This window comes from Podarcis filfolensis, assembly GCF_964270895.1.
Source record: "Podarcis filfolensis genome assembly, chromosome: 3".
Taxonomy (NCBI): domain Eukaryota; kingdom Metazoa; phylum Chordata; class Lepidosauria; order Squamata; family Lacertidae; genus Podarcis; species Podarcis filfolensis.
In genome coordinates, this window is record NC_139606.1 from 14,259,153 (window position 1) to 14,284,554 (window position 25,402).

The 25,402-nt window shown below is 43.8% G+C and overlaps 2 long non-coding RNA genes across 2 annotated transcripts; one reads left to right on the forward strand and one right to left on the reverse strand.

The window, feature by feature from the left end:
* The first annotated feature begins 14,797 nt into the window (after positions 1-14,797).
* LOC310759590 lies at positions 14,798-16,530 on the forward strand. The gene is made up of 2 exons (XR_014546436.1): positions 14,798-15,225; positions 16,167-16,530. It is a non-coding gene; the product is annotated as an uncharacterized lncRNA (long non-coding RNA).
* LOC310759587 lies at positions 16,529-19,515 on the reverse strand. Its single transcript, XR_014546433.1, has 2 exons — positions 18,352-19,515; positions 16,529-16,913 (listed from the first exon to the last, which is right to left on the reverse strand). It is a non-coding gene; the product is annotated as an uncharacterized lncRNA (long non-coding RNA).
* Between the last annotated feature and the right edge of the window lie 5,887 nt (positions 19,516-25,402).

Consider the following 25,402-nt stretch of genomic DNA (forward strand, 5'->3'; position numbering starts at 1 on the left):
TTGAAGGGTATGAGATTACAGTGGTACCTCGGGTTACAGATGCTTCAGGTTACAGACTCCGCTAACCCAGAAATAGTTCGGGTTAAGAACTTTGCTTCAGGATGAGAACAGAAATCGTGTGGCGACAGCGCAGCGGCAGCAGGAGGCCCCATTAGCTGAAGTGATACCTCAGGTTAAGAACAGTTTCAGGTTAAGAATGGACCTCCAGAATGAATTAAGTTGTTAACCCGAGGTACCATTGTACTGCTGAGAAGTTGATTAGCTGTTAAGGAGAAGGCCATGCCCCAGTTGTCCTAATAAACCAGCCTGCACTGGTCGGTAGCTTGCTGAAGAAGAAAACCAACTTTTCCATAACTGGGAAAAACCCCTCAGGAGCCCTTTTGAAAAATGTTTGGTAAACATTCTGAATGCAACACCATCAAAGTGATTTTTGATGGAAGATAATTTGATTGCATGAGCAGGGGAGACATTCTATTCCCTACACGATAGACTTCCTTGCCCCACCTCCATCCCAAGGATATAATTTTGTTTTCTGTGGGTCACAGTGGGAAGACTGTATGGAAACAAATCTTTCTCTCCCCCCCCCCCTTTGCCTCCTGCTAGTAAAAATGCCCTCAAAAATACAAACAGAATGTCCAGGCATGTGATGTATAGATCTTATCCATTTCCGTTACTCGTTGTGTAAATGGGTCAAAACTCTATTGTCACTGCAGGCTGTTTTATGGTCCCACTGATGCAGGAACTGTGGTCACCTTTTTTCATTAATCAGGTTTACGAGCAATCAATGAACTCTGGGCATTTGCTAAAGGAAAAGTTGTTGCCTTACACTAATTTTGAGTCCTAGTACTAGAAATACGGTTTGCTTCTAGGCGGGGATTCAATTTGCCAAAGGGTCGCTGAGATATTGCAAGCAGGTTGTCGGCAACAGGTTTTTGTATTGGTATTTTTTAACAACGCAAATAGCCCCCTTGTGATCATTTCATGTGTATGGTGGGTATGACAGCCAAGTATGGATGTGGCCTCCAGGCCAACAAGGTTTAGCTGGCCCTGTTACAGAGAAAACCGCCCTTCTGTGCATATGTGTTAGGAAAAGCTAGGCTAAAATGCCACTGGTTGGCACAGAATAATACGTAGCATGTGTCCAGCCTTTAAAACATCTCTTGTTTCCTATAGTTCGCCTTCTGGAAGCATGCCCACGATATGCTCCTTGTGTTCTGGCCCACATCTGAATTTCATAGGCCTTGTCCACATTACAAGTTGAGGTAATCCAGGACTGTCTCCAGATTTAACTTGATCCTAGCAGTGGGAATTTAGGCTTTCCTCAGCTCCTACTTCTGAGAGCAGCATGGGAGAGAACAGCATGAATATGCTGGAGGGGGGTGGGTGGGTAGCACCACAGATAATTACGCAGCTTACAACACAGCGAAGTTTTAAAAATTATTCTGTCAGGCTGGGTCCCGCCAACAGAAATGAACTGGAGGGACTTTTACTGCAATGGGTAAGCTGTTTAATTGAAGGGGGTGTACACTGTAGCCAGCCGCTTCAGATTTCACTACTAGTGTAAGGGAATAAACTTTGGCACCCGGCAGTGAGTGACTTCACGATTCAGCGCTGAGTTTTAATGGATATTAGAATTCCGGCAGGTAATTGTCCTTGGAAAAGTTTATTAAGAAGGAGAAAACATGGCTTTATTACTCAGGTTCAGCCATCAGAAATCCACAGATGGGTCCTCGTACCTCTGTTGTGGGGTGCGGGGGAGGAAAGGGAAACGTTGCCATAAGCTGATTTTAAAAAGAAAAGAAAGTTTTATATTTTGTAAACAAATCCATCTGGAACTACTAAACTTTTCCAAGCCAAACCAGGCCCTTGCCACCTCTGCACGCCCCGGCCTGTCTGAAAGGGTTCCAGTTGCAACCATTGCTTTCCATTGCTGCGCTGTGCTGGGATGTGATCACACCACCTCTGGGCCAACAGAGAACACAATCACTCACTCTGAGTCATTACATAAGCAGAAGTATGTGATTTATTAAACCACAAAAAAATAGGTTACATTAACACTAAGAGGCTGACTCGAAGCCACAGGAGGAGCAACTTCCACAGTTAAGAGTGGGACTCCCTGATTCTTGGAATTTCACTTTCCGGTGCTTTCTTATGTAAACTGTGATATCATCCTGTATTAGGAGATTCCCATAGTGCACCAGGCTGAGATAAAGACAAGAGATACAGTATACTTTAAAAAAGCACCATGGGATAATATGCTTGCTTTCTAGTTCCTTTCAGTCAAAACTAACTAAAATGTTTAATGATGTCATGTCCTGGTGTCATGACACGAGAGCGGCTATAATCTGCTCAGATTCTAATATCTTGCCTATTCCCATGGAATCCTAAAATAAATATAGGCATAGGTCTTTGCTGTTGCTTAGGCTTGATGCTCAGTTAAATATTATCTCCCCCTACCTTCTCCTTTCCCCAGACCCACCCCACCCCACATATATTTGGGGGTCATGTGAATTTAAAGCAACAGCTTGGAATCTGGTGCCCTCTAGACATTGCTGGACTACAGCTCCCATCAGTCTCAGCCAGCATGGCCAATTGTGAAGGATAGTGGGAGCATGGCTGACTGGCAAGGGAGAGATGCTACTGCGCACCTGGTCTCCCATCAGTTGTGTTGCTGTGCTTTCTGGGAAAGAGGGAGCAAAGCGGCTGGGAGGTCAGCACAGTGCAAGTGCTGCAGCAGAGCAAATCCAGAAATCCTGCCACTGTGCTTGCACCGCAGCAGTCTGCTCACTGCCTTGCTCCTCTTGCTCTTCTTGGTAAGCACGGTGACGAGGCTGACGGGAGGCCAGAGACAGAGGAGCATCCCTCCCCACTGGCTGTCCTGGATGGGAAGTGTAGTCCAATAACATCTAGAAGGTCACAGATTAGGCAACCCTGATATATACCAACTCTGTGGTACAGAGTTTCTTTGCTGATGATCTGGTAAAAGAGGCCAGCTCACTCAATGGATCTTCACCTTGTCGTTGTGAGTGGGCTTGCACGTTCCTGTGACCCTTGTGAGCGAATGCCAGTGTACTGGAAGAAGAAAAGATCACCAGTGTGAAAGCAATGATTCTTCAACATCAATTTCGTTGGACTGGTCATGTTGTGCAGATGCTTGATTATCGTCTGCCAAATCAAATACTCTATTCTGTACTTAAGAATGGTAAGCATAACGCTGGCGGTCAACAAAAGAGGTTTAAAGACTCTCTCAAGGCAAATATTAAAAATGTAGCATAAACACTGACAACTGAGAAACACTGGCCTGCGAGCGCTCCAATTGTAGAACAGCCTTTACCAAAGATGTCATGGGTTTTGAAGACCCTTGAACTCAGGATGAAAGGGAGAAATGTGCTAAGAGGAAGGCACGCTTGGCAAACCCTCACCATGATCAACTCCCGCCCAGAAACCTATGTCCCCACTGTGGAAGGACATGTGGATCCAGAATTGGCCACCGCAAGCACTTACAGATTCACTGTTAAAACCATGTTTATGGAAGATAATCTTACTTGGCTACGAGTGATCGCCAAAGAAGAAAAGAGTCCAGAAGAGCTCAGCTCTCTTTGGTTGTTCCATAATGTGTTGCCCCCTCTGTTGCACGGCCTCTGTTTCACTAACGCACAGGTTGCTTCCTATCTTTGCTTTTTTACAAAAAAAGGGGGTTTATTCACTGTTTAGATTGTTGCCGTGGGAATATACATGAGGAAAGATGCATGAGGAAACTGTTGGACGTTTGCAGTTTTCTCCTCCTGCTGCCATGCCTTGTTAAGTCGATGTGATGGTATGCAGTCAAGGATGAGCTAATTTTTCCTGCAGATTCTTGCTGGGTTGGACAAGTTCAGGGCACCATGCCCCACACGCAATATCTTGATGTGTGAAGTGAAGAGGCTGCATCATGTTTAAAGCCCACAGTTTTGCCAACCCCAAACAGAAACTGAGCAGGGAGTAGTAAAGAAATATCGCAGAGGCTGATGTTATTGCCCCCAGTCCATCCTTCTTAATGCAGCATTGCTGAAACCTTTTGACTTCAGCCTGCCTGAGTAAATCTACACTATTTTTATGCTTTTCTTCCTGGACAAAATCATGTGTTCCACAGGTGAGTATGCAGAAACAGGAGCATAAGAGCTGCTTTATATTGGATCAAATTATTACTTCCGGGTTGGCGCCATCGCCGAATGGCGGACTCCCTCCGAGCTCCGGAGGGAGTCTGCTCGGCAGGGGCTGGGTTCTACCGCACCGGCGATGCGGGGACCCTTAGAAACCACGGCCACGGAGGCCGTGGACATGGAGACTCGGCTTGCACCGTTAGCGCCCTCCCGACTCGTGAAGGAGCCTTTTTAAAGGCTACGGATCGGGTGCCGGGGAGAAGCGTGGTGCCTTGAGTTTTCTGCTTCCCCTGCTGAGCGAAGCCGCATGCCATCCGGCGGAGAGCGCTGACTTCTTCCATTGAAAATTCGGACTTTTCAACAACAACCCGTGAGTAAATTTGGAAACCGGGCTCAAAAGGAGGAAAAAAAAATTTTTTTTTTTCGAATTGGATACGAGCGGGGGGGATCCAAAAAGGAAGTCAGTCCCCTCCCTATTGTAAACTTTCCAAAACAAGGACGGGGAAACCAAGACCCAAAAAGGCTTGCATTGCTGATAAAAATCCAAAATTTCACGATGGGGAACTACAAGAACTGTGCTGGAGGAGGAACTGGAGAAGGGAAACGCAACCCCCCCCCCTGGGAACCGGGGCGACTGAAGAGAGAGCCTGGTGAAAGGAGTCGGAGATTTTGACAGCTGTCAAAATAGCTGTCAAAGTCGAAAAGCGGAGTGGATTTTATTATGAGAACTTGGCTGGTTAAATTTGATACAATTTGCTACAACTTGTTAAAATTTGGATACAAAATGGCGAATATGGATAACAAATTGACTTTTGGATTAGAGGAAACAAAGTCACAACAATCCCCCTTGAGGAGCTTCGGGACATTACAAGGATTGGGAAAGTGGAAAAACACCAATGGAACTTTACAGGACTGGTTATCTTCTGGGAAAGCTGCAAAACGGAAATAACATCTCGTCTTCAGGGTGTTTTCTTTTTTGTTTTTTTAAAGGAGACAATAGATTTTTCTATTGAAGAAAGGAAGGGACTGAACGTAAGGTTTTGCCCCTGAATAACAACCATCCCTGCAGACTTACCAAACTTTCGAATTACAACGTTTTAGCAGCGGAACAAAGGGAAATTAGACTACAACCTGGAAAGAACAATGGAGGGAGTTCTATTACAGTTTTATTAAAGACTGAAGTTAAAGTTTTGAAAAATAATGATAATAATAATAATTTTGATTTTCAAAAAAATTTATTTTTAATTTTAAAAAGAAATAGCCAGCAAGGAGTTGGGGAAAAGTTGTGATTTATGGCCTTAAGAATTCCAGGCAGACACTAGGGGTTGATGGTCAGGGGGAAATTAAACCGGAGACAGGGGGGGGAGAACTAAAACTCCAAAGGCTTGCCAACTTTGTTATTTTTTGCTGAATTGGTCTATTATTCATTATATTTTTTTTTATTTTCTACCTTTTCTGTTTCTATTATCTGGGGTGCTTCTTTTATTAAAAAATGGAAATTGTGGAATGACATGGGGTGGGTCTTGGGGAAAGAACACTGGGTTTTTTTTCTTTTTTTTTTATTATTATTAAGGGTAAAACAAATTAAGTTTCAATTTGAATGGGGAACTTGTTTGGCCAACAATATGAAAGGGGAATATGGTAGGGGTTGGGGAAGGGGGGAGTCCCGTAAAGTGATATTTTTTGTATTTTTGAAAAATTTTAATAAATATTATTTAAAAAAAAAAAATATATTGGATCAAATTATTGGCCCATCTTGCCCAAGATTGTCCACTGAGAGGCAGTGATTTTCTGGGATCTCCAATCAGATATGTTTCATATCACCTTCACCCTGTTCCTTTTTTAACTGGAGATGCCAGGGATTAAACATGGGACCATTACATATGAAGTTCCTCCCCAACGGGGCTTGCATGGAGTCATGAGCAGAAAGTCCTTGGCATACAAATATCTGTGCTATGGAGAAACTAATATCAGTCTCTCTTCTCTTTGGCAATCAGTCGTAGCTGAGTACAATTGCCTTCCATGAACATGGTTTTAACAGTGCGTCCACAAGTCACGGTGGAGGCCAATTCTGGATCCACATGTCCTTCCACAGTGGGGACATTGGTTTCCGGGCAGGAGTTGATCACAGTGAGGGTTTGCAAAGCGTGCCTTTCTCTTAGCATGTTTCTCCCTTTCATCCTGAGTTCGAGCGTCTTCAAAGCCCATGACACCTTTGGTAAAGGCTGTTTTCCAATTGGAGCGCTCGCAGGCCAGTGTTTCCCAGTTGTTGGTGTTAATGCCACATTCTTTTAGATTTGCCTTGAGAGAGTCTTTAAACCTCTTTTGTTGACCACCAGCATTACACTTTCCATTTTTAAGTTCGGAATAGAGTAGTTTCTTTGGAAGACGATAATCAGGCATCTGTACAACATGACCAGGCCAACGAAGCTGATGTTGAAGAATCATTGCTGTGACACTGGTGATATTTGCTTCTTCCAGTACACTGGCATCAGTTCGCCTGTCTTCCCAAGTGATGCATAAAATTTTTCAGAGCCACTGTTGATGGAATCTTTTGAGGAGTTTGTGGTGATCACACATTTGACGGTCTATTGATCCCTGTGCCACCACTGTGATTGCTTCCCTGCTGCCACCAACCCGTTTCTCTCGGGTACACATGGAGTCCAGACAGTTGTTAACACTAATTCAAATAAACAAGTTTATTTTATAAGCATTAACAAGTTTACAGTTTCAGATAATTTTTCTTGTCAGTTTCTTAATCTTAGTTTCTTTACCGGCCTATACCTTCCTAATAACTTCTAACTGATTATACCAACTGTCTATCTGACTCCTCTTAACAGATTCTCTCACTCTCTCACATCAAACTATCCCAACCCACAGACTTATCCTCCCTCTCTCTTCTCTAACACCTGACTGACACCTAAACAACACTAATTCTAACTCTAACTCCAACTCTAACTCCTCCCCTTGGGTTCCCATTGGCCAATCACTTCACACTCATTTAACCCTTTCCTTATGACCCAGCATGATGTCACTAGGAGGGCAAATGCCACATAGTTGGAGATGGTGTTTATAAGTACTGCCTTAAGAGGAACAGGACAGGATTAATTCCTCCTGAACTCATGCTCAAGAGAGCATCATCAAAACACAGCAGCAGTTTATTGGGAATATAGGAAACTTCTGTATAACAAGTAAGACCATTCGCTCATCTAGCTTGGTATTGTCTGCACTGACTTACATATTCTCCAGGATTTCAGATGTGATTTTCCCCAGCCCTACCTGGAGACATCAGGGGCTGAACATAGGACCGTCTGTCTACAAAGTGTGTGCTCTATCAGTAAGCCATGGTCCTTCCTTTCTAGCACCCTGTCCGTCAAGATGAGAGCCCCACAGATCCAACTGTGCACCCATCAAGACTCTGCAAAGAGAGCCTTGCAATGCTATGTGCAAGAGCAAAAAAGTTTTTTAAAAAATCAAGAAAATATGGGAAACTCATTACAACACCGTGTAATGCAAGTATTAATCCCTTCTTGAAAAACTCAAAGAAATTCCTTTTCTTCCAGGATTTTTTCAGGAGCATTTCATTTCATACCCAGCCAACAAATAATCAAAGGAGAAGTTTTCAGCTCAGATAAGATGTATTCAGGTGGTGTTTTGTTTTTGTTGACCTAAATCGATATGGTGTAAATGAAAGGGACATTACCAGAAGCAAACTGTGATTTTATTACAAGTGAGGATATGCAACTGTTATATTAAGTACTGTAGACTGTGACTAAAAAATATCCACCCTGCGTAACGTCGTTTCGCTGGTGGAAACATCTTTGAGAATAGGCTGTAGTGGCTGGAGGACATGACAGCCCTGCAAGCTGTAATGGCAGATTCCTTGAAGCACAGAAGGGGTTGAGAATGCATCTATTCAAAAGTCAGAGAGAGAGAGAGAGAGAGAGAGAGAGAGAGAGAGAGAGCGAGAGAGAGAGAGAGAGCCGGTAACAGGACTTTAAAAGTGATGCCCTTTGGGATTTCAACAAGTGAAAAGACTTAGCAATCCTCCAAGGGCAGCCTTTTCAAAGCCAGGTGGTCAGTTTGCTCCTTCATCCTGGACTCTATTTATCAGAAGGTTTTTGGGTGTTACCTGAGCTCTTTGGATAAACAAGGTTGCTTTGTGCGCTTATTGTTCTCAGGAAAGAATACGGCAGCCCTTTGAAGTCCTTGTGGCTTATTGTGTGAAGGCTCCAACAGGGCTCTTCAGTGTATTTACAGGCCCGGGAAATGCTCTCAGCAACAGTGGGTCACCCCCTCCCTTACATAACTGCGGTAGAGTTCCCGTTTAACACCAGAAGTAATCAAACTGTTGGAGCGTTCACCTTTCTTTTCTTTTTGCTCCATTTTTCTCCTTCTGTTAAGTTGTATCACTGACGCTTCGGGAGTTATTCTCATGTACTAAAACACAGCCTGTGTGCCATTGCATCTTGAGGAAGCGTCTAAGCAAAAGCGGCAAGGTTGCTTTATCCATGATGGAGCGTTAAGGATGCAAAACTTTGGTGTGGCTTTTGGGGCATTGTCAATACCACCGTTGCAGAGAAGGGGGCTGTGCACTTAACCACCCGTGGACCAATCTAGTGAATGTGCTTTGCTGCCCACAACCAGCCCAGAACAACCTATGTCTGCTCTGTATATGGAGAAAAAAATCAGCACATCTGTGTGGTGCTTCCATGTGCCTTGCAAAGTTCAATAATGCTGTGAAGCCTGTTGTCCATATGAACATCTTCTGGGGGTCTCTTTTCCAGATCCGAAGTTAATTCAACATAGCGCTCAGGTTCCATTGGCGCGTGGATTTCTTCTTGCACAATGGAATACTCCCCCTCTCTCATTCCCTCTGTGCACTGCCTAAATCTGTTCTGGAAGTGGCTCAACAATGTCTAAAACTGCCCACAAGAGTCAGGAGAGAAGTTTTCTATATTGCAGCACAGATGAGAGTGTAGGTGACATGATCCACAGAGATAAACAGGTAAAAAAAAAAGGTAAAGGGCCCCTGGATGGTTAGGTCCAGTCAAACATGACTATGGGGTTGTGGCGCCCATCTCGCTTTCAGGCCGAGGGAGCTGGCGTTTGTCCACAAACAGCTTTCCGGGTCATGTGGCCAGCATGACTAGATCGCTTCTGGTGCAACGGGACACCATGACGAAAGCAGAGTGCATGGAAACACCGTTTACCTTCCTGCCGCAGTGGTACCTATTTATCTACTTGCACTGGCGTGCTTTCAAACTGCTAGGCTAGCAGCAGCTGGGACAGAGCAACAGGAGCTCACCCCATTGTGCAGATTTGAACCGCTGACCTTCTGATCGGCAAGCCCAAGAGGCTCAGTGGTTTAGACCACAGTGCCAGTCACGTCCCATATTCCACAGAGATATGTGTTTGCTGGAGCATGATTTGGGATGGGACCTCATGATCTTTAACCTGACTCATCTATTCTACTGGCTAGTGATGGGGGAGAAATTTATTCAGGAATCTACCTCATTACAAATATGTGAACCAAAACAGTTATTATTTGAATTTGTACTTTGTTGAATTTTGTAATGAAGTTATCCAGTACCTCCCTGCTCACACAAAGCATTTTATATAATTGTAGGTTTTAAATTGGTTTTTAATGTTGTATTTTAAATTGCTGTAACCTGCCCTTGTGTATTAGGGTGAAAGGCAACTAATAAATTTTTAATATTAGCTACAATAATAATTTGTATATTAGAATATACAATGGTACCTCCAGTTGCGGACAGGATCCGTTCTGGAGCTCCAGTTGGATCCCAAGGTTTCTGCAACTGGAGGTGCCTGTTCTGTGCACACATGCAATAGAGCGCTTCTGTGCATGCACATGGCACAGTAGAGCACTTCTGCGCATGCGCGTGTGGCGAAACCCAGAAATATACTTCTGGGTTTGCCGCGCGCGTATCCTGAAGGATACGTAACAAGAGGTGCATGTAAGTAGAGGTACCACTGTATTAGGATAACGAGAAAATGTGTACACAATGCACACATTAGTTATAATGGTATACTAAATGCATTCTATTAGGATAAATTGCTTCCCAAAAGTGCTTATTTGAGACAAAACTGAGGGCACAAATGTGCATTAGGAGAAACGCGCTTGAAAATGCAGGCAGTTTTTCATGCTGACTTTTACAAATAAAATTACAATTTGATTAGGAACACAGCAGACTGGCAGGTTTGGGTGTGATAAATTGTCAGATTAATCCACCCCAAGCACCAACTTTGGTCTTCCATCACCATTTCCCCCCAAGGAAATAAATGTGCCTCAAACAAATGTCGTTTATGTGCTCTTAATTACATCAATGGCATCTGCTGTCCTGTGTCAAATATATAGGTTTGCATCAATACAGCTGGTGATGTCCTCACCAAATGCACACAAGAGTAACGTACAGGTCTACCATCCCTATTCTCCTTCTATTCCAACTATTTATTGGACTCACAGGATTTGGCCACTACAGAATGCCTATACGCAGCTAATTAGAGTGGGATGAACCTGGGAGCCTCTAAATATTGCCGATCTACAACTCCCATTAAGGCACGCAGGTGGCACTGTGGCTTAAACCACAGAGCCTAGGGCATGTCAATCAGAAGGTCGGTGGTTCGAATCCCCGCGACGGGGTGAGCTCCCATTGCTTGATCCCTGCTTCTGCCAACCTAGCAGTTCAAAAGCACGTCAAAGTGCAAGTAGATAAATAGATACCGCTCTGGCGGGAAGGTAAACGGCGTTTCTGTGCGCTGCTCTGGTTCGCCAGAAGCGGCTTAGTCCTGCTGGCCACATGACCCGGAAGCTGTACACTTGCTCCCTCGGCCAATTAAGCGAGATGAGCGCCGCAACCCCAGAGTCGTCCGCGACTGGACCTAATGGTCAGGGGTCCCTTTACCTTTACAACTCCCATTGTCCCTTACAATCGGCCATGCTAGCTGGAGTTGGAGTCCAACAACATCTGGAGGAACCCCTGAGTCAGGACAGAAGTTACTGACTAGGTTTAATAATCAGAATTATTTAAAAAACAAGAAGATGTGCAGGAAAAGAAAAGAACTATTTTTGTTTGACTCGCATGAAGTCATGCCACTTCCAGGCTGAGCTCGCTCTGTGCTTCATCCGGGAGGGGAAAATGAGTTATACTAAAGTTCTGAAAATAGGTGTGAGTGTGTTTTAAAGTCAACATGTTTGTAACTCCACTGCATAAGGATTTATGCTGCTGCGACAGAGAAATGACTTCATCAGGAAATCCCCTTTCAAATTTCCAGACATAAAAACACATATCCATAAATTTTACATTTAATAGAGCCTTTGGATTAAAAGCCTTGCGGTGCAATCCTATACATGCCTTTGGCTGCAAATCTAATCACATCCCATTGAACTCAGCGGAGCTTACTTCTGAGTAGACTTACTTCGATCACTCTGTTACTGACCACACCGAGAGACAAATTCACCGGTTAACTTCCACCATGGTTCAAGTCATCTCCAGTAATGCCATCACCTGCCTCAGCAGCCCTTTGAAAGCTTGTCTCATTGTTGATTCTGGAGTGACAGAATCACATTTATTCTTTTCCTGAAGGCTGACATTCTACAACCTGCTGTTGGCTAGGGGCATTCAGAAAGGAAACTGTTAAAAGATGTTGTATAGAAAATGCAGAATTAATAAACGGAGACAAGTGAAGAAATGTTTGACTGCACTAAGTATGTTCTATGGTTGAACAAATAATTGGGACAAACCTCAAACAGTGGGAATTTCACCTTTGACTTTGATTTCACAGATTGGTGAAGAGACCATTTTATATTTTGCTGGGCACTACAATCACATTATTCTTATGCTTTACCTACTGCACTGGCTCTCAGGTTGCCTCTGAGCTCAATTCAGAATGCTGGTTTGGGTCTTAAAAACCTTTCATGGACTGGGGGCTCAGCTACATTGGAAAAGAAAAAGCGTTTTAAATTCGTTATAACACTGTGACACCAGATGGCGCTGTGGAGTTCCATCTTTTGGCAACGTGATTTTCCATTATGAGGTTTACAGCACGTTTTCCTGAAACTTTTTTTGATGTGTCTAGACCCAGCCTGGGACTAGAGTTGCACTAAATAGCCCCATCACCACCACCTTTGTCTTGGATTCTTGTTGTGAAACTTGCCCTCCAATAATAAAGATTTCTCTGGATTTTGCTGAGGGTAGCATGCATACATAGCTTTTTCCAGTTCTTCAGTTTGTCATACTTGCCCCATTCTCTGCCTTATCTTTGAACATCTGAGCAAAGCCCCCCCCCAAAAAAAAGGATTATTGGTGTGGCCATACATATAACTGCATCAATATTATTCTTTGCCTAGTGTTTTATCAGTGCACATTGCTGAAATCTTAATGCATATACAGTTTCATCAAGAATGTTTCTTTGTGGCATGTTCCAATGCACAGGAGTGGAATAAAATACCATACAGAAAAACGAATCTAGATACAATCATAAGATGTTCACATCAATATTCTTAATACAGATGTCAGTGAAGTTAATAATTATCTGACTCTGAATTTGTCCATCTCATGTACTCTTCTGTATTATGAATCACATGTCTTGTCCCCCCAGAAGGTCTTCTTCAGCTCAGAATGTAAAATGAGATTCTTTACATGGGCAAAAAACCCAGATCCTGACCATTGTGACCTCATGAGGATGCTGCCTCCCTGAAGGAGAGAGAGAGACTGGCCATTGTGACCTCATGTTGATGGTGGCCAATGAAGGAGAGAGACCGGCGATTGTGTCCTCTTGCTGATGTTGTCCACTTGAAGTAGAGAGCTTCAGAGCCTAGGGCTTGCCAATCAGAAGGTCGGTGGTTCGAATCCCCACGATGGGGTGAGCTCCTGTTGTTCAGTCCCAGATCCTGCCACCTTAGCAGTTCGAAAGCACATCAAAGTGCAAGTAGATAAATAGGTACCGCTCCAGCAGGAAGATAAACGGCGTTTCTGTGCGCTGCTCTGGTTCGCCAGAAGTGGCTTAGTCATGCTGGCCACATGACCTGGAAGCTGTACGCCGGCTCCCTCAGCCAATAAAGCGAGATGAGCACTGCAACCCCAGAGTCATCCGCAACTGGACCCAACGGTCAGGGGTCCCTTTACCTTTACTGAACATATTTGCAGCTGATCCAAATAAGCACTGCACAGCACCTTAAGCTGCTGTCAGATGGGATTACGCAAGAGTAAGAGCCAGTCTGCACTAATGTTCTGCAAAGAAAATTATGTGTACGTTGAGTCTGATTCAAAGGTGCTCCCATTTGTGGAAAGAGTGTTTCTGTCAACACAAGGGCCTCCGATCTAGTGGAGGGCTCCCCCCCCCTCTATTTCGGTCAATTTCCTTGATTGCTTCTTACAAATATTGTGTGTAGTTGCTCATCCCATCCATATGTGAAACCCTCTCCTATTCCCAGCTCTATTTGTTCTGGTATGTGTTTGTGTGTAGTGGGGTTGTAGTGGGGTTGAATTTTCAAGTGGCTGCTCTCCACCATGGCTGGGGCCTACAATTTCAAGGGCAATTTCAAGCATGCATGCACCACATTTATGAGCTGGCACAGGCCTCTAGAAAATAAAATGTGCTTCGTTCCAAAGGCTTGCTTTGAATGCTATTATGATTATTTCCAAATAGAACTAAAAAGGGTTCGCTGATCACTTCATTTTTAGAGAGTAGTGTTTTGCCCCACAAGCTTTGCACAAACCCCTTATTTCAAAATGGAGCTCCTCCATAATACTTTAAGGAATGAAGATGACCCTTCCATATATATTTTTGTTTGTTTATGATTATAGTACAGATGTTTGACAGTTGCCATACCCAGACATAGTGCTAGATGAAGAATTTACTGAAAAATGAAAAACGTAAGAAAAGCATAATGGTTTTAAATGGGGGAGGGGTAGTAATGCAATGAAAATGTTGGAGAAGCTAAATATATGGCTTGAGCGAAAGTTCTGGTACACAGATGAAATCTCTACAGCATGGGGGGCTAACATGTGGCCATCCAGATGTTCTCGGATTCTCGCATCCACACCATCCTCTCTTTTTTAACACACACACACACACTTTTCAGATATATACATTTCACTGATTTTACAATTATTTTTACATTTTAAAACTTGACTTTCTTCCCTCTTTCTGTGGTTCCTTCATTTTTAATAACTTCTGCATATCCAAATTAACTTAACTTACTCAATTTATTAATCTTCTTTAAATATGTACTTTTATGAAACTGCAGGTTATTACCATTTCCATTCTTTTATAAAAAGTTTGTTATCTTGATTTCTTATTCTTCTGCTAAGTTTCGCCATTTCTGCATATTCCATAAGTGTTTGTATCCATTCTTCCTTTGCTGGGACTTCTGCTTCTTTCTTTTAGGGGGCAAGTAACATTCTGGCCACTGTAGGCACATATATGAATAAATTTCTGTAAAGTTTGGGTAGTTCTGTCCCTAAAATTCCCAAATAATGTCTATTAAAGGGACATTAATACCCTGTATTATTATTCATCATTCACATTGTTATCAGCACCAGAATGAGATCATAATGGCCAATCTCTCTCCTTCAAATGGACAACATCAGCAAGAGGACACAATGACCAGTCTCTCTCCTTCATTGGCCACTATCAACATGAGGTCATAATGGCCAATCTCTCTCCTTCAAGTGGACAACATCAGCAAGAGGACACAAAGACCAGTCTCTCTCCTTCATTGGCCACTATCAACATGAGGTCACAATGGCCAGTCTCTCTCTCTCCTTCAGGGAGGCAGCATCGTCATGAGGTCCCAATGGCCAGGAGAGGGTAAGAAAAAAACAGACCACAGCAAGCTGTGTGTGCAGATAGTAGGTGCAAATGTGGCCTGGCACCCCAAATTCAATGGTGAGCCTTCAAAGTGCAGCGACCGTCACAGGTTGAGGGCAGAGTAGAGAGAAGAGATGGACTAGGCAGCAACTGATGGGCAAAGCAGCAGTAGAACAGCTGAGGAGACCCGAGAAAAAGAGAGGAAGGATAGGAGGAAGCACGCAGCACTTGGAGAGGAAGAGAGAAGGTAATTTGGACAGGAGTAGCAATGTTCACCTGTACTTGTCCCTGTGACAGTCACCCAGAGTATTTTTTACAAACATTATTTTAATCATCCTTTTCATTTCATTGTATATCATTTCCCCGTACTGGGAAATGATCCACACCATCCTCTTAAAGCACCCTTCCACTTTAGCAGTCACAGCTTCCCCCAAAGAAACCCGGGTTCCTTGAAGCACCCTAAAAAAGGACAGTTCCCAGAATTATTTGGGATGACTGTTAGAGTGGTATAATGCTGCTTTGTATGTATGGTCTGAATGTGACCCAGTAATATCCTTCGATCCCAGTCTGCATGGAGAACGATCAGAGATGATGGGAGCTATGGTCCAACAACATCTAGGTAAAGGTAAAGGTACCCCTGCCCGTATGGGCCAGTCGTGTCTGACTCTAGGGTTGTGCGCCCATCTCACTTAAGAGGCCGGGGGCCAGCGCTGTCCGGAGACACTTCCGGGTCACGTGGCCAGCGTGACGAAGCTGCTCTGGCGAGCCAGCACCAGCGCAGCACATGGAAACGGCGTTTACCTTCCCGCTATAAAGCGGTGCCTATTTATCTACTTGCACCCGAAGGTGCTTTCAAACTGCTAGGTTGGCAGGCGCTGGGACCGAAAGACGGGAGCTCACCCCGCCGCAGGGATTCGAACCGCTGACCATGCGATCGGCAAGCCCTAGGCACTGAGGTTTTACCCACAGCGCCACCCGCATCCCCCTCCGACAACATCTAGAAGGCCGTAAATTACTAATCCCTGTTCTAAATGACATCCAGGGTATTTGTTTAGATGAGCATTTAAAATAACTAGTCTTTAAAGTACCAAGGCACTCTTTGTCATTTTTGATAACATCACACTAACATGACCACTCTTCTGGAATACTGTCAAATGATCACCCAATTTTTTTTCCCTTTTTCTGCAGGTTTCAGCAACACACTTGTGCATGCAGTGACATCTAGTGACAAAGAACACAAATGGGACTCAGGGGAAAAAAATCTATGATTTTTTTAAAAGCCAAAATTCAACTATAATATCTCTCTCTCTCTCTCTCTCTCTCTCTCACACACACACACACACACACACACGGTATCTCCAGCAACATTTTGGAAAGCCAGCATATAAATTTTCAAGGTTTACTTCTGTTTTAAACAGAGGCTGACTGGCCACCTATTCAGGCATGTTCTCTGCTCCTGGATTTCCTGCATTGGCAGGAATAGATGGTCTTTGGAAACCTCTACAACTCTTCATTTCTGTGTTTGGTCATAACATAGAATGAACAAAGTGTTCTTTGCAATAATGCATTATTTATTTATTTATTTTTGCATCAACTTTATTTCCTAGAGGAGAAACCAAGGCCTTAAACCCCCACAACTTGCCCAAGATTTCCCCCAGTGATTTCTGTGGTCAGGGAAGGCTTTGGCCTTAATCAAGTCCAGAGGAGCACATTGACAAAATATGCCCTCTTTTTTGGTGATTAGGAGGACTATTAAATAATGCTGGATTTTTCTTGGGATGAAATACGAAGCTCTTTTCACACGCTGGGTCTCTGAGATGATCAACAAGTTCCCTGAGATTCGCAATGAAGAGTTGCTGACGCTGCAAAGATTTGGGGCCGTGATAAAATCTCTCCTCTGGGGCTTTTCCCATTCTTCTATCTTTGATGGAGTCTCTGGAACGAAGACAAGATGTTTCCTCCTTAAAGGCAAAACCTACTTTCGCTTCTCAGTGTCTTTACTAGTAGCAACTCTCTGCAGGTAGTCAAAGGCTGGAACCCAAGTGCTTACTTTACCCATGAAACACCTGACATTTCAAAACAATGTTTTTGCTTCTTGACACACAAATTGAATCACACATCTGCTTTCCAGGCCAACCATTCAAGGCCAGAGGAAAGAAAGGAGGGGAGTTCCTGGGCTGCAAAGGGTCTTAAGAAGCTTGATGGGTCCTGACCGGCTTGGAAAATCAGCTGATTCTCTTGTAGCTGGAAGTGCGCCCCAAGACCTAGTCTTTCTGACTTCCTGTACTGGAGACTAGTTACTGGTGGACCTGGCCAGTTGAGACACATGTGCACACACACAAAGTGCCTTGCAAAAAGTTTTCAAAGGATGGAGGAGGGCTTTTGAGGAAGCTGAACCAAGGCAGTGGTGGGAGAATTATAGCCTCCTGTCTGTCTAAGGCAGGCATGGCCAAACTTGGCCCTCCAGATGTTTGGGGATTACAGTTCCCATCACCCCTGACCACTGGTCCTGTTAGCTAGAGGTGATGGGAGCCGTAGTCCCAAAATAACTGGAGAGCCAAGTTTGGCCATGCCTGGTCTAAGGCGATCCTGTGTTAGACAAGGACAGCTGGGATGGGAGACCTGGAAAGCCACTGTTGAAAAGGTGAATCTCTGGTGCTCTTTCTGTGGGAATTAGACTCCAGCTCCCATTTGCAGAGTATGCCAAAGGCAGCCCTAGGTCATTTGACCCTTTCATTGGTTCATTGGTTGTTGTTTTTTCCTCCTATAAAAACTACACACTCTCTTTTAAAGATTAAATTAGGGTTGCCATATTTCAAAAAGTGAAAATCCAGACACAAAAGTTTTGGGGACTAAGTTGTTGCAAAAACTCAAAAAAGAGAGAAGTTTTGGAGCTATTTTTAAGGAAATTCACCAAAATCTACACTTCCGACATGGGTTGCCATATGTCCAGATTTTCCCAGACATTTAAGCAATTTTTGCCTGGGCACTGTTTCTGACAGCTGAATCCCAACTATGTCTGGGAATTTCCGGAAGTGTGGCAGCCCTGGTTTAAATAACACATAACTTTAACTTAGTGTAAAGTGGTTTTGAACGTTTCCGTTGACGAACGTTTTGGAACCAGAATGCCAAAAACCCGGAAGTAAATGGTTCTGTTTTCAAACGCGCCTTGGAAGTCGAATGGCTTCCGCTGAGGTTTTCGCAATTCTCTCTATCAAATTTACAGGCTGCCCTTCGCGCCTTGGTTTTCTAAGATTTCAGAACTCGAACGGTCTTCCAGAATGGATTATGTTCGAAAACCAAGGTATCACTGTACTTGCACTTGCAGATTAAAATATACAATACAGATACTTAGGTTGCTAAAACTACTTACTTTGATTAAACTGCTACAGGCTAACTAACTCTGAGGAGGACAGCAGCACAACATAACATTCCTGCTGCTCTACCTGTTAAGACAATTCACCTGCCATAACTGTACCAACTGCCAGAACTGCCACAGAGTGCATGATACCATTGTGTTCTACAGCCCTTGCAATTAGCCCTTTTACCTATGCATTTTGGATGCTTACATCCCACACTGCCACCGTGAGTAGACCGGGACTTGGGTGCCCAAGGGTGGAATAAGTAGCCTATGAGGCTGTGGCAGAAGGGTGGGGTGAATCAGAACCCTTGCTGTACATGACTCAAATTGCAAAAATGTGCAAATCCGCTGGATGAGGATGCTTTTGTTGCCCACTAGGCAGCATTTCAAAGGGATGCGGGTGGCGCTGTGGTCTAAACCACCGAGCCTCTTGGGCTTGCCGATCAGAAGATTGGCGGTTCGAATCCCCGCGACGGGGTGAGCTTCCGTTGCTCAGTCCCAGCTCCTGCCAACCTAGCAGTTTGAAAGCATACCAGTGCAAGTAGATAAATAGGTACCGCTCCGGCAGGAAGGTAAACAGCATTTCTGTGCACTGCTCTGGTTTCGGTGTTCTGTTGCGTCAGAAGCGGCTTAGTCATGCTGGCCACATGACCCGGAAGCTGTACGCCTGCTCCCTCGGCCTGTAAAGCGAGATGAGCGCCGCAACCCCAGAGTCATCTGCAACTGGACTTAACTGTCAGGGGTACCTTTACCTTTTAGGCAGCATTGCTTAATGTGTACTTTACCTACTTAGTGATTAAAAAAGAAAAAAGAAAGATTTTTCCAAGATTTTTTATTTTTTTTAAAGAAAGTTCACTTTAAATAGGTGCACATATTTGATTAAACATTCCTCCCTGAAGGCATAACCGAAGTGGGAAGTGCCCTTCCTCTGTGGATGCAGTGTGAGCGCCGCCTAAATTCTTGGCTCCACATAAATGCTTTTTTATTAACTACAATAATAGGATCACTTAATGAAATTGTTTCTTAATTATTCAGGAGATTAGGTGAATCTGGAGGAGATTGTATTCCCACCAGGCAAAACTTGCAAAGAAGTTTTTCTTTTTCTTTTTTTATTCTGCATATTTACTTACAGTCTATCGGCACTGGTCACTTAAGCTCAGAATAATTATGCCAGTGGAAACATTGAGATCACTAAAGTTGTACAGTGGTACCTGTACCTTAGGAACAGCCCTGTTTTACGAACTATTCGGTATAAGAACGCCGCAAAACCGGAAGTAGTGTTCCAGTTAGAGAACTTGACCAAATATGGATAACTAGAGGACTGGCACCTAAGACTCGAAAAGTGGAAATTTGCCCAAAAACCTGCTCCGACCACAATGTGGTGAAGATGGAGATGAAACTAACACCAATCGGTTCCTTCAGATGGAGGATGAATGACACCTTATTTAGAGATCAAGAGGTCACTAAGAAGGCCCAAAAAATCCTGAGAGACTATTTTGAGATAAATTTGAATACTACGGTTGAAAAAAGAGTAATCTGGGACGCAAGCAAAGCGGTTATGAGAGGGTTTCTGATTCAACAGAATGCACTTAAGAAGAGAATACAAAATGAGAAAAAAGATAAAATCTTGGAAAAAATAAAAGAAGGAGAGAAGAAATTAAGAGCGAAACCAAAGTCGCAAGAGATTCTGAGAGAAATAAAATTATATCAAGTACAATACATGAAAATGATAAATCAGGAAGTAGAATGGAAAATTAAGCAGATGAGCCAGTTAGAGAACTTTACTTCAGTCTATGAACGGAAGTTGAACTGTGGAAGGGCACTGGCGGCAGGAGGCCTCATTAGGGAAAGCGCTCCTCGGTTTAAGAACGGCTTTGGTTTAAGAACGGACTTGGATTTGGTTCATAAACTGAGGTACCACTGTATATCAAAACAACTTGCTTCCAATCAACTGGAAGACTGTGGCAGGCAACCAGTCCAAATGCATTTCTTCCTTCCTTTTTCATCTCTGAGTGTCGGTGTAAGATTTAGACCAGGCTTCCTCAGACTCGGCCCTCCAGATGTTTTTGGCCTACAACTCCCATGATCCCTAGCTAGCAGGACCAGTGGTCAGGGATTATGGGAATTGTAGTCTCAAAACTTCTGGAGGGCCGAGTTTGAGGAAGCCTGATTTAGACCAAATTAATAACTTTTGTGGGCTGATTTTCGCATGGTGTTGCCATCTCTGCCTCTTCTCCCTTTCTTCATGGTGAGTTTCAACTTTGGCACTAGAACACGCACATACTAATCACCATGTGATGTAACATCATAACATTGATGTGCCAAGGGCATGGGGTGAAGGGTGAAAAACTCATGTCACATCCATAAGTACAGACCAGCTGTAAGCCTTTTGATCCCAAGGACCAAACTACACATTACACACACTCCCATTATTGCTTTTCTTTATAACAAGCCGTTGGAGGCGGTTTCAGTTTGAGGAGCGGACTGGTTCTTTAGGAGGGTGGAGAAGCTGCTTAAACCTTCCCTTTCTTTTGTTCCCTTCAAAGTCACTTTGCCAACCTGCTTTCATTCCCAGTTCAGGGACACCAACACCTGTGTGTTGGAAAACATCTAAGAGATGGGTTTTTGAGCAGATCTAGGAAAGGGTTTTTTTTAAAAAAAAACCCACTGTTGGCCCACCTTATAATGGATTCAGGCCCTATAGCTCAGTATTGTCTATGATGACTGATAGCATACATTCCAAGATTCTGGAAGGATCTGTCAGTTACACTTTTCTCAGTTTCTTGTTTGTTGTTGTTGTTGTTTAGTCGTTTAGTCATGTCTGAATCTTCGTGACCCCATGGACCAGAGCACGCCAGGCACTTCTGTCTTCCACTGCCTCCCACAGTTTGGTCAGACTCATGCTGGTAGCTTCGAGAACACTGTCCAACCATCTCGTCCTCTGTCGTCCCCTTCTCTTTGTGCCCTCCATCTTTCCCAACATCAGGGTCTTTTCCAGGGAGCCTTCTCTTCTCATGTTTTCTTGTTTTAGCAATCTTAAATTCAGTTCTCCACTTTTCTGCAGCAATATGCACTTTCTCTTCTTCTTTTTTCATCCTCTCACAAATTTAACAGCACTTTGGTATGATTTTCTCCTAATAAACACATTTTTGCATGCAGTTTTGCCCAATGTGCACAGTTTTGCAAGCAATTTCTCTAAAGTAATGCATTTTTGTATATCAACTCACAGGTTGATAATTTTTTTTCTGCACACTTTCCCCAAATATACACACAGGTCCCACTTACTGAACACAATGCGCTCCTTGGAAATCGTTCTCTAGGTGAGCATTTGCACAATGAGTCCGCAATGTCCACGGATTGCTACTATGGGAACATTTCTAATTAGGGATTTGTCCTGCTTGCTCCCTCCATACCTGCTGCCAGCCAGCAAAGCACAAACAAGTAAAGAAATTGGCAAACTCTGGATGTTTGGATACCTGGGTCTGAGGCATTTATAGTGAGGTTTGGGCCAGGGGCATAGCCAGGATTTTTGTTAGAGGGGTAGAAAAGTTGTTTTAGGAGATTTCTGGAGGGGTGCAGAACATCAGTTAACTGAGTATTGTCTCCTCTGCCCTCCCCCCCCCCCATAATTTGGGCATACAGTCATAAATTGGATCTCAAACACCTTGGCTCTTGAACAAATCGGCTCCCAAACAATCGAAACCCAGACATGAGTGTTCCGGTTTTCAAACAAGTTTCAGAAGCCAAACATCCAGTGCCACTTCTGAGACTTCCAATTGGCTGCAGGACAGCCACGCCTTGGTTTTTGAATGGTTTTGGGAGTCGAACGGACTCCCAGAACGCATTCTGTTTGAAAACCAAGGTACGACTGTAATTCTTTGCATTCAGAGAAGTGAATTTTTGCATAGTGAGCAGGTAGATAGCAAAAGCTGTGTGTATACATTTCCGTAAACATTATTTGGCTGCAGAACTGCACCCCAAAATCTGAATAAGTGCGAAGGACGGCTGTATTTTGGTTCTTATGTTATATGAGAAAAAGAGAATTTGATAGGTTGGTTCCCCATTAAATGTGAACTGAATTCCTTATCCATCCCTAATGTGCCATGGCTCATCTTAAGAATAAAACTGTGTAAGCCTACGCACAAGAAACTGGCATGAAGCAAGCCACCGTGAGTTAAGCTGGCATAAAGTTAACCAGCTCTAAACCCCATTTGGCAGCAGGGCTACTGTTGCTGCTCTGCCTAAGCCTGACAGAGAGAAAAACAAGCCTCTAAAATAGTGTCCTGTCTCAGGTTGCCAGGTCAAATGACCAAGGTAAATGGACTTTGGATTCAGTTCCTGCTTCTATTGTTTTATGTCCACCACAACCTCAGAATGCCCCGTTTGGGGGATTTGCTGTGGGATGAGAGGTTACGCCAGCAAATGTTCAGTTGAGCTGATGTTGGGGATCTGGCTGAACCTGGCTGATCCCAGAATCAGCCAATTGAGCCAGCGATCCACTGCTCATCTCACTGGATCTTGTCGTGGGATTGGCCACTTCACTCTTTGTTTACAACTGCTGTCACCTCTTTGCCATAACTTGCAGGTTATCAGACACATATTCATCTTGCGGTGTGCTTTTGGAGCAAATGAAAACAACGAGAATGATCGCCTTTGTTCCCCCTCTTGTTCCTTCTTGAAAGCGCAAAAATCACACTGGATGTACTGCCATCTCAGCCAGCTATTGGCCAGGAAGCAAAATTTGGTTCCCACAAGCACAAGAAGGCAGATTGGGACCTGCAAACCTAGCTTTCTTGTTTCTTAATTTCCCACTCTGCCATCCCTGTAGCAATATTATGATTTATTGTTTCATCTTCAGGGGAAATAATGAATATGTGGTTCCTTCATTTTAATCCTGGCAAAATCTGCCCATTAGCTTGAAGGTTTATTATTTAACTCTTGGGTGCCTGTTCTCTTAAGTCTTGGGTCGTTTTTGCAAGAAACTACTAATTAGCAGCAGGTGGATGTGGCATACATAATGTGGCTCTTCAGGTCTGTGTCCAACAAAAAACAAATTAAATTAGGATTGGGGAGAAATGCTGCTATCCTAGCTGGATGCTAGTTAGTTGCAGAAAGAAGCTATCGCAGGCAAAGCTTTACCAAGCATACACCTCTCATATATTCCGTAAAGAATCAGTGGCGTAGCGTGGGTTGTCAGCACCCAGGGCAAGGCAAGTAATTTGTGCCCCCTAACCCGTGGATTTGCGGCCCCTAACCTGTGGATTTGCGCCCCCTAACCCTAACCCCCAGATGTTGCGCCCGGTGCGGCCGGCCCCCCCTGCACCCCCATGCTACGCCACTGTAAAGAATACATTATCAAAGGCAATGTATGTAGAATCATAGAATTATAGAACTGTAGAGCTGGAAGGGACCCTGAGGATCATCTAGTCCAACCTCCTGCAATGCAGGAATATTCAGCTGTCCCATACAGAGATCAAACCTGCAACCTTGGCATCCCCATGTTCTAACCAACTGAGCTATCCATTCTAAAAGCAATGTATGAACCGGGTTATTGAGGTGATGAATGGGTTGTTTTATACGTGCAGGCTTTCAAGCTGAAGGTTTTTTTTGGTTTGTTTGTTTTATGAGGTAGTATTGTCCAAAACAAATGACAAAGAAATCTTAGCATTTAAGGAGGTGTAAGAAGAAAGTTGTGAGCCACCATATAAAGGGCCAAGAATTCCTTTGAGGTGATTCATTGACCTCATTCATTCTTACTGGCATCAGTGGAACTAATAGGGACACTCTCATTTTGATGAGAAAGCTTTACATTCCATGGCACTGTTGGCTCAAGACCAAAAATAAAAATTAAAAATGTATTTTTTTGTAGTTACAGATACAAACTTTTCTTCTCCCACTCTCCTCCCTGCCACCACAAACATGAACACATTCTATAACAGTCGCACCTTGTGTTGTTTTGGAAGTATAACTACATAGGCCTCAATTCCTTGGGGACATCGGCTTCTGCAATTTATTCCATAAACATTTCCCAACATTAACACGGACTACGGTCTTGATGCTGTAATGCACAGAGAAGCAACATTAAATTCCAGCTGCTGCAGATTTGAAGCACACACAAAAACCCCAAATGTAGATTCAAGAATCTCAAAAGCACAGCGCAGTTTGGACTTCTGAGTTTTGGTGATGATGTGAGTGTGGTCCATTCGTTGTTTTCAAGCGCTTACCTGATATCGAGTTTGATCACATTATTCGTCCTTACCAGGAGGTAGAGGACCAAAGCCAGAGGAAGTTTTGTGTGGTAGAAACACAGCAGCTGAGCCAACACATTGCATCAACACTGTGCCAATCTTCCCACTTTCCCTTCTATATTTACCACCCAGGACGCGGGTAGCGCTGTGGGTTAAACCACAGAGCCTAGGACTTGCCAATTAGAAGGTCGGCAGTTCGAATCCCCGCAATGGGGTGAGCTCCCGTTGCTCGGTCTCTGCTCCTGCCAACCTAGCAGTTCGAAAGCACGTCAAAGTGCAAGTAGATAAATAGGTACTGCTCCAGCGGGAAAGTAAACAGCGTTTCCGTGTGCTGCTCTGGTTCGCCAGAAGCGGCTTAGTCATGCTAGCCACATGACCTGGAAGCTGTACGCCGGCTCCTTCGGCCAATAAAGCGAGATGAGCACCGCAACCCCAGAGTCAGCCACGACTGGACCTAATGGTCAGGGGTCCCTTTACCTTTACCTTTAAGCAGCAGCAATGCAACTAACTGGAGGTCAAGGCAACATTGCCATCCCAACATGCCACCTGCTATGGATAGAACCACCCTGCAAAATAATAGAAATAAAAATCTCTGCCACTGCATTTCAGTATTGTGAATTGTGTGGTTTTAAAATGGGGGGGGGGGTTGGTGGTATTCCAGATAAATGTTACTTCGTAATTTTGGAGAACCCCATAATGCTATAAACAAATTCCATCACCCATTTTTGTGCAAAATTTTATTGAAGTGAAAAAGAATGTAGGCCTCCAACTCTTCTAACATACATCAAATAGAAATGTTAGAGAGGCAATGAGGA